General features: G+C 35.2%; 1 protein-coding gene and 1 non-coding gene across 2 annotated transcripts in view; both read right to left on the minus strand.

The window, feature by feature from the left end:
- Positions 1-14,845, minus strand: part of LOC148110721 (low-density lipoprotein receptor-related protein 1B-like) — an 851,096-nt gene that overhangs the window by 283,419 nt on the left and 552,832 nt on the right. The gene's annotated exons all lie outside the window — the stretch shown is intronic.
- On the minus strand, positions 5,120-5,224 carry LOC123783462 (U6 spliceosomal RNA). Its single transcript, XR_006777212.1, has one exon. It is a non-coding gene; the product is annotated as a U6 spliceosomal RNA (small nuclear RNA).

The following is a 14,845-nucleotide window of genomic DNA, read 5'->3' on the forward strand; positions in this document are numbered from 1 at the left end:
CATCTGGGTCCACCTCTACATTCCTTGAATGGGACTTGGGGAGCCTATCCTGTGATGAATAAAGCTCTCTGTGACCTAGAAGACTGTGCAACTAGAACAACATAATTTGATGCCTTGTGAATAAGAAAAAATCTCAGGTAAAAAGCTTTGAGGGCATTATATAGGCTTCAGAAATTTGAGGATTTCTTCCCGACAGTTCCTTGACACAATGTGTCTTTCTTTACCCTACAGTGGCAACCCCAGACCTGCCTAAATGTGTATAGTCTCTGAATGGCAGCCTGTTCAGAATGAGAATTGGGACATTAAGACTTAATTCTGGTTACAGTTTATTAATATGCTTTGGTCCCTCTTTCATTTGACTCTTCCAGGCAAAGCTTTGGATGAAGTAGGAGATGATGGGGGAGAAAAAAAGAAGATGAAGTTTTAGCAACTTCAGACTTTGTGGAGGTGGAAGGACAGCAAGAATCCTGTACTTGGAGGAGAGATAACCTTAGACTGTGGGAGGTATGGGGATGGGAAGGCCGTTAATGATCTTTCAGATCTGCCCCTAGAGGCTTCCTCTAGAATATAAGCATCCTGGTGCTGCTTTTTTTATCTTTTCAATGATGTTTGAAAAGGAGGAGAACTAATTTGAGCGTGGAGCTCATGCTGCCTGCAGTCCTGTGAGCAATAAAGTACTTTATCTTTGACCCAGTCTCCTGTCTTCTGCCAAGATCTAGGAAGCTCTGGCAGGTAAACTTGGCTTGCAAATAGGATAAAATCTCACATTATTTGCAGTTTTGACATAAACATAAAATAAATAGAGGGTCCAGTTTAATTACTTTCTGGTTTTCCAATTTTGAAAATATAATTTGGAAGTATAGGTCTAAAAACAATAGTACTGGGCTCCGGATGATTTAAACAGTGTTTTTATAGATGGTTTATCACTGAAGTTCACAAATGCATACATAAGAATGTACCTGACGTCCTACCACGCACTCTCTTGGCTTCTAATTCTTGTAGAATCTATGGTGGACAGTTAAAAATGAGCTTTGATTTTCCATATATTGACAACATTTCACCCTGAGCAAAGTAAATCTTGTTCAGTAGGCATACATAAGCCTAGGGAATTAACATACCAAGGCAACACTCAACCCAAGAGGAAAGGAGTTTGTCATGATGAGTCCACAGGTAGGCAGTTCTGACAAGCATTCCATATGCTTCTCAGAAAGTTCTAAGGACAATCAAGCCCCAGTTCATCACAGTTCCTGCAGTAACATGCTTCATATTGCCTTTACCTCCTCCCTGTACTTTTCTTCACCCCACACTCTTGCTTCCTGGAATAACCACCTAAATAGCCTACCTAAACACAAAAGCTTGTCTGAACCTTGAACCTCTACTTTTGGGAAGTACCTAATTTACTACAAAAGACACAGCTCACTTCACAACAGATATGTTTAGGTGGCATATTTATAAACTCACTTTCTCTGTTCAAGCAAATTCACATATTTCCATAAAATGAAATTAAAGGTTTATATTACAAAGTATAATTTGAATCGAATTTTACAAAATGAATAAAAACTCCTCAACTTGGTAATAATACTGTTTTATGCAGCAAGATGATTCTACTGATTGATAACCATTTGGATATATGATAATTTGTGAATTTACATTAAGATGCATTAGGAAGATGTCTGCTCGAAATCAGGATTATAACCCCTGGTGAGGCACCAAGTCAAAATTATTATACTCTGCAGATGATTATTATATCTTGGACTTGTCTAATGTTAGATATTAGGGGATAGGCTAAAAAAACACTGAAACTTTGATACTACTTGATATTTTTGTGGAAAATCTACACTAGAACTGCTAAGAAACAGAGATGGAGAAAAGCATTAATCTGCATTGTATGCATAAGATATTGAATTCCAGTTGTATTGAGTTGGATGGCATTTAGAGAACTCATAATGTGAGCGAGAGAATCTGTGATTGCTCTACAAGGAAGCAGAAGGTGGAGATGGAAGTTAGAAGAGTGAGCAGAATCTTACAGAGAAGTTAATGGCCCTGCGATGATCTATTGCAGAGCTGGAGGAACTATGAGTTTTGTGGAATTTTCTGCTTTTTTCTTAATTAGCGTTGGGTGTGTGAATACAACTCAATCATTGTTAAACTCTATGGTAATACAAAGTTGATTAATAGTAGTGAAGAAATTTCCCAGTTTTCTTCTGTATCCATCAATGGTCATACTAGACAGGCTACATTGACGAATAGTAAAAACTAGCTCACAAACATAGAGCAGTCTCCAGATAAAAAAACATATTTAACTCTTATTTTCCTGATGAGGATAACCGAAATAGACAAAATTGTTCACATTTTACAAATGCTGCTTTTGAATGTCAGATAATGATTTTTCACATAGTTGTATAAAACAGCCAGTAAGGTACTAAACTAGAACTCTACTCAAGGTATTCTAACCCAAGTTGTAGGCTTTTTTCTCTCTGTAGTCATTATGATCATGCTTATTTTGGGGCCATATTTCTTTTTGTGATAGTAACAAACAGATTTTGCTGAAATCCAGATTTGGAGAAGCAGCTTTAAATCCCCTATAGCCTCATTAAAGAGAAAATAAGCTCTGGAATTTAGAGGATACAGAGTCACTCTAAGGGGGAATAAGACAATTGGAAATATAGTAGCAGCTGGTCCAGAATTCTTTTACTGATTACTTTTGCAATGTTTTCCTACCCAACTACTAAAACTAGTTACTATTATTTCCTTATTTCTATTTGACCCGCTATCTCAATGGCTCAGTGTTTTAATCATCTCATTCCTGCTTCAAGACATCACACTTCATCTGATCTTTCCATTCTTCTCAAGAATCCACCTTCTCAATAAACTCAAATAACAATGATAGACAATGAAATATCTTCACTGATTTTTAAGTTCTGATTTTTAAAACAAGCTGTTGTGCAGAGAGAAAGTAGAATGAACAAGAACACTTAGATAAAAGTAGCCAGAGGGCTCTAATCGCTGGTATATTTCAGAAAAAGCACAGAATTTGTGAGTTGAAAGAAAACCTTACAAATCATCAGTTGTGAATTGACCAAGGTTACCTGAATCTAAAACTGGAAGCCAACTCTTTTGACTTAAGCCAGAGCTCTTCTCAATATGCAATGTTATGCCCTCCACATCACCAACTCTCTTGTTTTGTTTTCTCTACTTTTTGGTTGTCTTTTCTCTGTTAACTCTTCAGTGGTAAAATACTGATAGCATTGATTAAATGTTTATACTACCATAATTATGATAACTAAGGTCACTAATCCCCATGGAATATCATGATTACAAACAATATTAGCTAATGATTTTTCATCATCTATTAGATATACATTTACCTCCTACAAGCTCACAATATCCAGGATTTATAAATTAATTATTCACTTATTATTATTTTATTCATTTAGGAAGTGCATCATCAACCTCTACCAAGATAATATGAAATTATGTCGTTAATCATTTTAAGTATAATTGAACCATTAAGAAAATAGGAACAATAGCACATTCTCAGTAAGTTATATCCATTTAAATGAGTTTTTAAAGGAAAATAAGAAATTAAAAGTTTCACATAATTTGTGATTATAATAATAATCATGATTAAATCTCACTCACTTAAAAACAATCATTTTTAGTCAGAAGTCTTAGTTAACACAATGCTCATTAATAGCAAGCTTCTAATATTTTCTTGAATGTTAAGTATGCCATTGTTATTGGCATGATTTCAGTTGAAGTCTTAAGCCATAGCTATTTCTTTTGTTTTTGTTTTTGTTCTGTTTTATTCATTTATTTGAGAAAGAGAGAAGGAGAATACAGAAGTAGAGTGAGAGGCAGAAGCAGACTCCCCACTGAGCAGAGAACCTGACATGGGGCTCAATCCCAGGACACCGAGATCATGACCTGAGCTGAAGGCAGACACTTAACTAAGCCACCCAGGCACCGCTAAGCCATAGCTATTTGTAATTAAGTAAATCTCTTCCATCCATAATATATTCATGATACATACACATAATAGATCTCAAAATGATGTTTCCTCCATTTATGCAGGTACTACCTTAGTCCAAGCAACTGTTACCCACCTTAAGCTATCAAAATAGGCTCTTCACTAATCCTTCCATTCCCATTTTGCCCCACAACACACACACAACACACTTCACAGTAACTGAGCTTTCTAGATTGTAAATCTGGCCAACTGACTCTTTGGCTTAAAATTTTCCAGTGTGACTTTCAAGGCTCTAGATGATACAACCACAGCCTCTCTCTTCACATTCATTTTGAGCCACTCATCTCCTTGGTTATTGTACTCCAACCACACTGTCTCTTTTCCAGTTTCTCAAACATGCTCCATCCACTCTCTTCCTCCTCAAGGTATCAGACTTGGTCTCCCTCTGCAATGCTCGTTGTGCTCCCTGTCGACATTATCACCTTCCCTAATTTTCTTTTCTTATCCTTTAAGTAACATTTTAAATGTCATCTCCTCAGTGAGACTTTCACTGGCCAACTAATTTAATTAATGCCCTCTCTGTCAGTCTTGACAATTACACACTGTTTATAGTCATATAACACTTATCATAATTTGTATTTATGAGTGTATCTACGTATGAAAGTACATACTGGTTGCACTGGAGTAAAAAATAAATCACATTCTTAATGATTTGTTTTTATAAGATGTATCAAGTAAGCTCATGGCTTTTTAACAACTTAAAAAAAGGAATTTTAGAAAAATACATTATTTTATTGTAGAGTACTACTAGCAAATCCAAAAATTAAAATGTAATACACATAAAACATAAAACCTCTATACTTTAAAAGCACCTACCCCATAAGGGTTCATCCAGATCTAGTTGAAACATACTATTTAAAAGACTGAAAAAAAATAAAAGACTGGTTGCTACTTTATTTTTACTTTTTTATTTCCCAAGATATTGATTATGTCTTTTTAATTTTTAAACAATTTGGGACTTGCAGAAAAGTCATAAAAATAATACAAAGGAGTCCCATAAACTTTTTACCTTGAATCCCCATTTATTATAATTTTACCATCCTTACTTTATCACCGAATACACAAAAAACATCAAAATATATTTTTTCCAAAAATATGGAATATAAAATGCTTCACAAGTGTCATCCTTATGTAGAAGTCAGGGTAATCCTTGTATTGTTCCGTTTTTAGTATATGTGCAGTTAAAATATACACCTAGCATTTTTAATTTTATCCAAATCTAGCTCCCATTATATTTTCCAAATATCACATCTACATGAATTAGCCAAAAGAGGCATTGTGCATATAATAAATACCAATGTTTCTTCCTTTCTTCTTTGCAGTAGCAGTATTAAAATACTTATCAAATTATAGATGATAGACATTAACTAAGTGGAACAGACACACCTGATATATACCAATATTGTCATGTAGGTGTTAATTCAGCTCCTTCACTTTTTAAAATCTGTTTTTGTTGGGGGCTTTCCTTATGTTTGATGCCTCATATTAGTAAATTAAAGTTAATAATACATATGGTAAATTATAATCACTTCAGAAACATTAACTCATTTGATTCTTACAATAATCTTTGATAGAAATATTTAAAAATGGAGGTTTTCAGTAATTAAAACATATTTTCCACTCAGTCCATAAGGAGCTATGCCGGGATTCAAATCTAAATCTGTTGGATTCTAGGGCACATTTTTAGAACTATGATGTAACTACTTAAAACTACCGGCTTTTAGATGATTCTTAACAAAGAATAGAAACAAAAACTAATATATAACTATTAAAGTATAATGGTTTTAAGACAACAAGCTGCTTACAGAGAAGTAATGGAAATCATGGTGTACAGCAGGAAGTCTAAAGCAAAAATCTAAAATGAAAACTGACAAAGAATATTACAGCATATTTTATCTATAGAGCCAAGTGATATGGAATACTTCCATTTGGGTGGGTTAGTCTATGTGTCAACAATACCACTAAAAATAAATGTCTGATTCAGCACCCTATTTTACCAGAAGTTATCTGACAGCTTGTATCTATTGTAAATGATGTGCATTAAAACAAGATTGCTCTCCATCTGCTAGAAAGTGAAGCAGCGGTTTCTATTATAACTATGTTTAGAAAGAAAATGAGTCAGTTACCTACAGTAGTGAAGTGCACTGTGTAAGACAGTGAACTATTAAAAAATCTTACTCAATCACTATTGAAATTTAAAGTCCTGAAGTACCAAATTATAGACAGAATTTTGTGGTTCAGACTGTCAAAAGAGAAAAGGACACTAGAGAAAATAATTACAATAAATAACTGTAATAATAACAGTAATAGTCTCTGTTACAAAAATAGTGACTTTTGTCCATAAACTCTTCATCTAATAGTATTGCTTCTGTTCAGAAATTTATTACTAATCAGGAACATTACAGCAAGATTTTCTGAGTTTAAATTTTGACTTCAGTAATTAGAAATGTGTGACATTTAGCAAGTGCTTTTCTTTTCCCACCTCAGTCTCCTGATCTGTATAATGGGTATGATAAAAACAGGCTTTTGTGAAGACTAAACGAATGATATAAGCTAATGGTTTATAAAAGAGCACAATAGAGTAAACTCATGACAGAGCAAATTAGTAATCATAATAGACATAGTGCTCAATGGTATTTTGTTATAAAAACCCTTAGTAGTACAAAGTTGGTTGTAAAAGATGGAGTATATGGAGGTATAGAAAAAAAAAAAGAAAAAACTTCAGATTAGTAATTAATCTTGACATTTTTGTGTTTCCCCCTCATTTCAACATACTGGAGGCTTTCCAAAACTACACCAATGGCTTATATTACACAATTTTATGGGATAGTTATAAATAATTGAAGTCAGTATTTGAGGAGAACTGCATTATCATTAATCCTGCATTGCATGGTACAGTAGCATGCAGGAACAGACATTACAAGAAAAGTAGCAACAGAATTATAGTTGTTAGGTAGTGAAGAACAGAAGCTGTCCTTTCTAAGGACAAAAGTTTGAAATTTCATCACTTAATGTATCAAAATTGATAACAGGAAGCAACAAGTCCAATATCAACCTGGTTCAAATGTGCAAGTGAAAACAGGATTTGGACATAGATTGGCATAGAAAAAGACACCACTCCCTCCCACCCACCCCCAATTATAATCAAAATCTGAACAGACAAAAAGTGTTGCTACCCAGGTTATTAACCCTATATTCATGATGGAGTTTGGTTACCTATTATGCAAACTCTTAATTAAAGAGTACCCATATACCATTTATGAATATTTCTATATACCTCTATTCCTATCAAACAGTATATAGCAAAACCTATTACTTGGTGTGGGTTTAGATCTTTTCTTCTAAAATTGTGTTATCTTTTAAAAATCTCTTGTTTTCTTATGAAGAGGCATGAGGACCAAGCAAACCCATAATTCTGAAATGGTAGATATGATAATTAGCCTCACATAAGTCTTTTCTGGATAAAAAACTGTTTGGGGTGGGGGGGGGCAGTCAAGCCACCAACCCTAGAAAATGAGACCAGAAGAAGCATTTCTCAAGCATGGGTGAGTCAGCTAGACCTTAGTTATGACAGAAAGGTGACTCTCTCCTGCTTTCTCTAATAACGCCACATCCTGTTATGTCTCCCTTACTGTTCACGTTGCCAGCCAGTCTCACACTGAGCTTTAACCGTGTAGAGAAAGCACAGTTATGGATCCATTGACTCTGTCAATTTCTAAAGCTATTTCCTTCACAAACTGTGACTTGAATGGTGGGAAAAGTGCAGGGGAAGTAGTTTCCACTCCACAAGAAATGTTAGTATTTGCCCACTTCTTTTTTTCTCAGCCCATACAAGCTCTTTCATTTTTAAAATTGAGAGTAAATATTCCCTTCAAATGCCAGCATATTAACAAAGGCTGACTATGCATGGGAAAATCAAGCCCATCATGATAATCATGCTAAAAGATACAGGCGGAGATTTCTTTCTTCTGTCCCTGTAAGTTACACATTTGGGGAAAACACTCAACCACTCTTTAATTGTGCCCCTGTGGCTCTATAAGAATTAATGATGCTTTTGAAAGGTGCTTCTTTCCTATTCAGGAAGGAATGAGGCAAGTAGACTTGGGCTCATCCAGAATTCACAGCTTAGTGGAACACAGAGAACACAGAATCAAGGCATTTTTGGAATTTGACTGTACCTGAGTGAGAATATGGAAGTCCTGGATGTCAACACTAATGAATGAAAGATACAATTATTCTGAAATGAGTCACCTGTTTCCCGACTGACTCACAATTACAGTCATATGGTCACTTACAAATAAATTTTTTCTTCCCTTTTCAAAAACTGAACAGGCTTTATTTTTAGAGCCTGAGGTTTATAGAAAATTGATATCAAGTTCCCATACATCCCCTTTCTTCCTCACTCAGGGTTTCTTCTATCTTACATTAGTGTGTTACACTTGTTAAAATTAATGAAACAATACTATTGCATTGCTATTAACTAAAGTCCATAGTTTACATTAGGATTCACTCTTTGTGTTGTACAGTTAGTGATATGGGTTTTGGCAAATGCATAATAACGTGTATTCAGCATTACAGCATCTTATGGAACAGTTTCACTGTCCTAAAAATTATCTTTATTCTACCTATTTTTCCTCCTTTAATCCCCTGCCCCAACCTCTGGCAACCACTGATCTTTCTGTTTTTGTTGTAGTTTTTTTTTTTTTTCATAATGTCATATAACTACTTCCTTTAAATTTTCAGAACAAATCCAGTGTGTCATTTCTATTCATCCTCATGGAACTGACACATACACAAACCTTACAGGTGTCCTATGTTAAGTTACAAAATTACCACACCGCATATTCCCAAGTGCCATTTTCCTCAGGACTGAGTACCCAGTCTTGTGAATGAATGGTGGCTCACCACAAACCCCCAAATTCCTCATTTTACACCCCCCCCCCCGCTTAAAGCTGACTCATAATGGGTATAGTGTAGTGGGTAAGGGTGCAGGTTGCTTGAGTCTGAGCCCTGACTGCAACACTTACTGGCCCTTTGACTATGGGCAAGTAATTTACCTCTCCAAGCTTCATCTGTAAAAGAAGATAAAGGTATTAATTACCTCACAAGATACTGTGAGGATTAAAATGATCAATGTACAGGGAGTGTTTAGAATAATGACTGGCCAAAGTAAACATTCAGTAATGTTAATATTAATCTCTTTCTTTCTCTGTCTCTCAAAAAAATGGGCTCTATAAAAGATAGATAATGCAAAAGTAGTTAATTGACTCTACTTCTCTAGATGTAATAGTCCGATAGTTTAGTTTTTAGGGAAATGATGATAGAGTGACTTGAGGTTCTGGGATAGTTGAGATCATCCTTGAGAACATGCTTAGTAAAATCACCTCCATCATGAAGAAGTTCCCATAGCACAGATGAGCTCACTACATGAATTCCATGTGATGTATTTAGCATCAGTTCACGTAGGACAAAGGGCAGAGCAGGATGCTCCATAAAGTATCGCATTATACTTTGTCTCAGATAACATATATATGCTTCTACATTATGAACACTAAGAATATTATTATGAAAAATACGTAACATCAAGATCTTTCCAACTCAAACCTTTAATAAAACTACCTCCCAGAAAATGTCATAGCTCAGATATAAGTTTTAAAAAATACTATTAATTACAAGTGTTTAAGGCAGGCACTTTAATCCTCTAAATTTACCTATAATATTATTGACTAAAATAAATACTCTTATTTAATTTGAGAAAAATGGGATTTTGGTTTTAATCACAATTATCATACTTTTTTTTAATCCTATAGATCATAAAACAAAGAAGTTTTATGAGTTATTCCCTATTATTCATCTTAACATAATTAATTTTAATAAAATACACTTAAAATTATTTTTTAAATCATTCGATATTAAGTTGTCTGATAAGTGAAATCTAATATATGAGCTAACTACAAAATTTTTTTTTAAAAAAAGGCATGGCTTTAAAAATAACTTTACTAAGCAATCTCAAATGTATGTATTATTCTGCTTATAGTATCCAGGTACTTGTCTTTGAATAATAGGAACAGACACAGATCCAAAGAGTAAGAGCATTTAAGGAAGGCAGAGTTTCCAGCAGCTAGTTCTATTTCTCACTAGAAATTTCCCTATCTTCAATCATCTAAACCTATGTTTGTCTTATTCATCAGGAAGTCACTATTGATCCCTAAAATATATCTTCCTATGGAATAAACTAGGGCTTTCTCTGTAAATTTAGCATGCTTCAGTATAAAAAAAACAAAAAACAAAAAAACGTGTGGTAGCCACAGTTTGAATAATTGCCTTGTTAAATCATCATAGGTGTTATCAATGCAGTTTTCACTGTCATCTTTCTGTCATCACCATCATCATCATCATTATCATCTCCATTACCATCCTTATCTAGTATTTGCAGGGTTTTGATAAAGAACCTCAAAATATCCATCATGAGGAACATGATTTGCTCTCAAGTACAGGGACCTGGATTCCACAGCAAATATTCCCATGGCACCGAAATCAATAATACATCTCTCTCCCATTCTCACTGAAATTATGTTTGGCTTCTTCTAATTCTTTTTCCTAACAGAAACTTCATTATGTTCAGATAGCCACCATTCCCCATTCCCTCCCCATCCCACTCCCTCGCCACCACCAAATCCCACGTGACTGAGGGAAATGGAATACACTTCCGGATCTTGGGGTGGATTCTGATTAATATAAATCCAAACAGCACATGGTATTCTCCCAGCAACTGAGACTGCTCCATGTGTGAGAAAGCAACCTTATTTAGCCCATTCAAATTGGAGTAATAGATTTGTAGTCCATATTAAGGGGTCAGATTTCTTTCTTTTTCCTGCTGCATGAGAATAAGTAAGCAATTTTCCTCAGTTGCTACTGGCAGCAACCTTATGACCATGGGGGAAAAGGATGTAGCTGTGGATGGCTGAGCAGAGTTATGGAAGGGATGTGGCTCTCTAATGATGTCATCGAGGTGTTAATTCAACCAAGCTTGGATCTAACCAAGCCTGGATCCAACCAAGCTTGCTCTTCTCTGGACTTCCTCTAAGTGAGAAAATGAATTCACTTGTCATTTAAGCAGGTAAAGTCAGGATTTTTGTCAGTGTCTAAAGTATTAGAAAACATACTGACCATTATTATACTATATTCACACTGTTTCGATGGTCTTTCTCTTCCGCCTCTGGTGTTACCCCTAACAATAACCCATTTTGTCCTCCACTCTCAGATTGAATTTCTGTAAACATTACATTTATTCAAAGTATGCTCCCAAACAAACAAGAAAACGAAAAATAAATACTAGCTTAGTGTATATCAATTAAAATCTAAGATAGCCAGTATGGAGAATACTGGCTTCTATGAGCTGGTAGCATACTAGCAAGCACAAATAGAAGAATAATTATCATTCAGAACTCTGAAAAGAGTTGGAAATAGAGTGAGGAAAGTTCATGGTGTTTGTAGCCTTTCCAGAGAAGAGGATGTTTAGGTTCTAGGAATTTGGCACCACTTATTTAGAGAAATTGCCCCAATATGAAGATGCCTATTGTTCCATTTATTAGCCAGGGTTTAATATACTTGTTTTTCTGATTAGATGTTTGCCAGACAAACTTTTAATAGATTATGTGGATTTGTGAATGTATCAAGAGGAAATATAAACCTAATGAAAATAACTCATTCAAGGTAAAATGATAAACCTGAATTCTGAACATCCAGGGGAGTTAAAAAAACATTGGCGAAACATGAACCCACTCAATTTAAAATACCTTTTAGAAACAAAGTCTTTGACATGTTATCCTCTTCTACATTTAATTTGTTAGTAACCAAAAGACAAAAAAAATAATAAAATCAGATAAAATAATAAAATCAGATAGTGGTTACAGTGGCAAAGACAGTCATCTGTCACCAGAAGCTCATAGCTCATGCCACTCCAGAAACCATATTTTCTAGCTACTTGCCTTCAGATGTGACCAAGTGACTAGATGTCACTAACTATGACTATAACTGGAATAATAAAGGTCGCTACTGAGCTAGAAATAGAAAAAAGAAAAAAGGCAGATGTGCCTTTTCTCTCTCTGGTCAAAAATCAGAGGATTCTCTGGGAGAAGATATTTGCAAATGTCTTATCAAATAAGAGGCTAGCATCCAAAATCTATAAAGAACTTATCAAACTCAACACCCAAAGAACAAATAATCCAATCAAGGGCAGAAGACATGAACAGACATTTCTCCAAAGAAGACATCCAAATGGCCAACAGATACATGTAAAAATGCTCATCACCACCCAGCATCAGGGAAATACACAACAAAACCACAATGAGGTACCACCTCACACCAGTCAGAATGGCTAAAATTAACAAGACAGGAAATGACAGATGTTGACGAGGATGTGGAAAAAGAGGAACCCTCTTATGCTGTTGATGGGAATGCAAGCTGGTGCAGCCACTCTGGAAATCAGTATGGAGGTTCCTCAAAATTTGAAAATACAGCTACCCTATGACCCGGCAATTGCACTACTAGATATTTACCCCAAAGTACAAATGAAGTGACCTGAAGGAACACCAGCACCCCAATATTTATTGCAGCAATGTCCACAATAGCCAAACTATGGAAAGAGCCCAGATTTCCATCAACAGATGAATGGATAAAGAAGATGTGGTATATATACACAATGGAATACTACTCAGCCATCAAAAAATGAAATGTTGCCATTTACAATGACATGGATGGAACTAGAGGGTATTATGCTAGGTGAAATAAGTCAATCAGAAAAAGACAATTCTCATATCATCTCACTCATATGTGGAATTTAAGAAACAAAACAGAGGATCATAGGGGAAGAGAGGAAAAAATAAAACAAGATGAAATCAGGGAGGGAGACAAACCATAAGAGACTCTTAATCATAGGAAACAAACTGAGGGTTGCTGGAGGTGAGGGGGTGGGGGATGGGGTAACTGGGTGCTGGTCATTGGGGAGGGCATGTGATGTAATGAACACTGGGTGTTACATAAGACTGATGAATCACTGACCTCTACCTCTGAAACCAATAATATACTATATGTTAATTAATTGAATTTAAATTAAAAAAATAAGAAAAAAATCAGAGGATTCTCAGGCCCTAAAGGATAAGAAGCCACAAGATGAAAGGAGCCTCCATCTTTGAATCATCACATAGAAAAAAACTGCCTGACAGCTAAGAACACATGCATTGGACTCTAACTTGAGTGATAAAACAGAAAACAAATAAATGGGATTTCTATTGTGCTATCCACTGAAATTTATAGCAGTGAGTGTCACCATAAAAATTCAGAAGTTAGTAGCACAAGTACAGAACTACCTTAACAAAAATTTAAAGTACATAACATTGGTTTCATGGTTAAGGCAGCAGCATCAATGTAATTATTGTTCAGGACTGAAAATATTAAAGGTTAAAAATACTTATTAAAAAATGTCATTTGTAACATCTTGATAAATATATTGGAAGAAAAAAACAAATGCTTTTTGAGCTTGTGGATTTAAAGAAAGAAGTTTAAAAGTACAATAGTAGTAGTTGTATTAGTTGCTACATGCTTACTTTAGCAAGATATTATAGAAAAAAAAAGTATAAGTTAAAATTGGCTGGTTAATAGCAAACACTGAAAGGGATAGACCAAGTGCAAAACTGAGGCCCCCCCAGGTTTGGAAAGCGAGTTGTTTCTAGGACCTAAATAGTAAGAAAAAATACTGAAAATGTCTTTGAGCACCAAAAGCCAATTAAGAGTTCCAATTAAACAGAAGAATTTCACCTTCAGACAAAAGATGTTTACTCCCCACTGAAGCATTGTTTTCACGCCCCACAGTAACCACAAATAGGTTGAAAGAGAAAAGCAAGAGTGTGAGGTACAAAGAAATAATTTGAGTTTGATAATTATTTCTAGAATATAACTTAGGATACTGGTATATAAAGGTAATGAGAAGCAAAGAAATAAAAATTCTACTAATTTTTAGGGAATTTATAACCACAAAGTCATGACCCTAGCTTACAAAATTCTTTGTCCCCTCAAACCTTTAAGCAACTTGAAAGGAACAAGAAACAGTCTGTGAAATATATAGAGTCCACAGGGGGAAAATATTCCCCATTGCCAATTTTGTATTGGCACACATTGATGTATTGATGTATTGAATACAACAGACAAGAAAGAACCTCCCAGGGGAAGCATAGGTAAAGAACAATGGACAAGGGGAAATGTTACAGGGAAAGAAGCAGCATCTAGACAAAATACTTCCAAACCGCCGGGGCAGGAGGGCCTTCCTTTCCTTGCCTGACAGGATTTCATTATTGCTTTATGCCAATGACTACTGTGTGCTTCCAATCTTCTTTTCTAGCTGATAATTTTGTTTTGTTTGTCATTCTATCACTGGTCCATCCATTTATATAGTGTATGGAGGGGACAGTGGGTACAGACACCTTTTCTTTTGGTTCATAGTTTGTTGTATACAAGGAAGCACAAAAGGTCATCATGAATAGGATTACTCATCACCTAGGGATCCTCCACTCTGGTCTAAATGTAGTGTATTCTATGTATAGGATTAGATATGTAAGGTTGCATATAGATATCTGGTAGCCAGAAGAGAAGACTGTGATAGAAATGGCAAAGTATTTATTGAAAGCTCCCATTTCCATAGTCTGGTGGTGTCATGGGCAAGAAAGTGCCTAGTCAGGTGCTACATTTAATAGCTATAGTCACCATGCTGTACGCGTGTACTTACTTATATTGTAACTGAAAGTTTTTTCTGGCCAC

Source organism: Ursus americanus, chromosome 1 (genome assembly GCF_024610735.1).
Source record: "Ursus americanus isolate L20-20 chromosome 1, mUrsAme1.1.p, whole genome shotgun sequence".
Classification (NCBI taxonomy): domain Eukaryota; kingdom Metazoa; phylum Chordata; class Mammalia; order Carnivora; family Ursidae; genus Ursus; species Ursus americanus.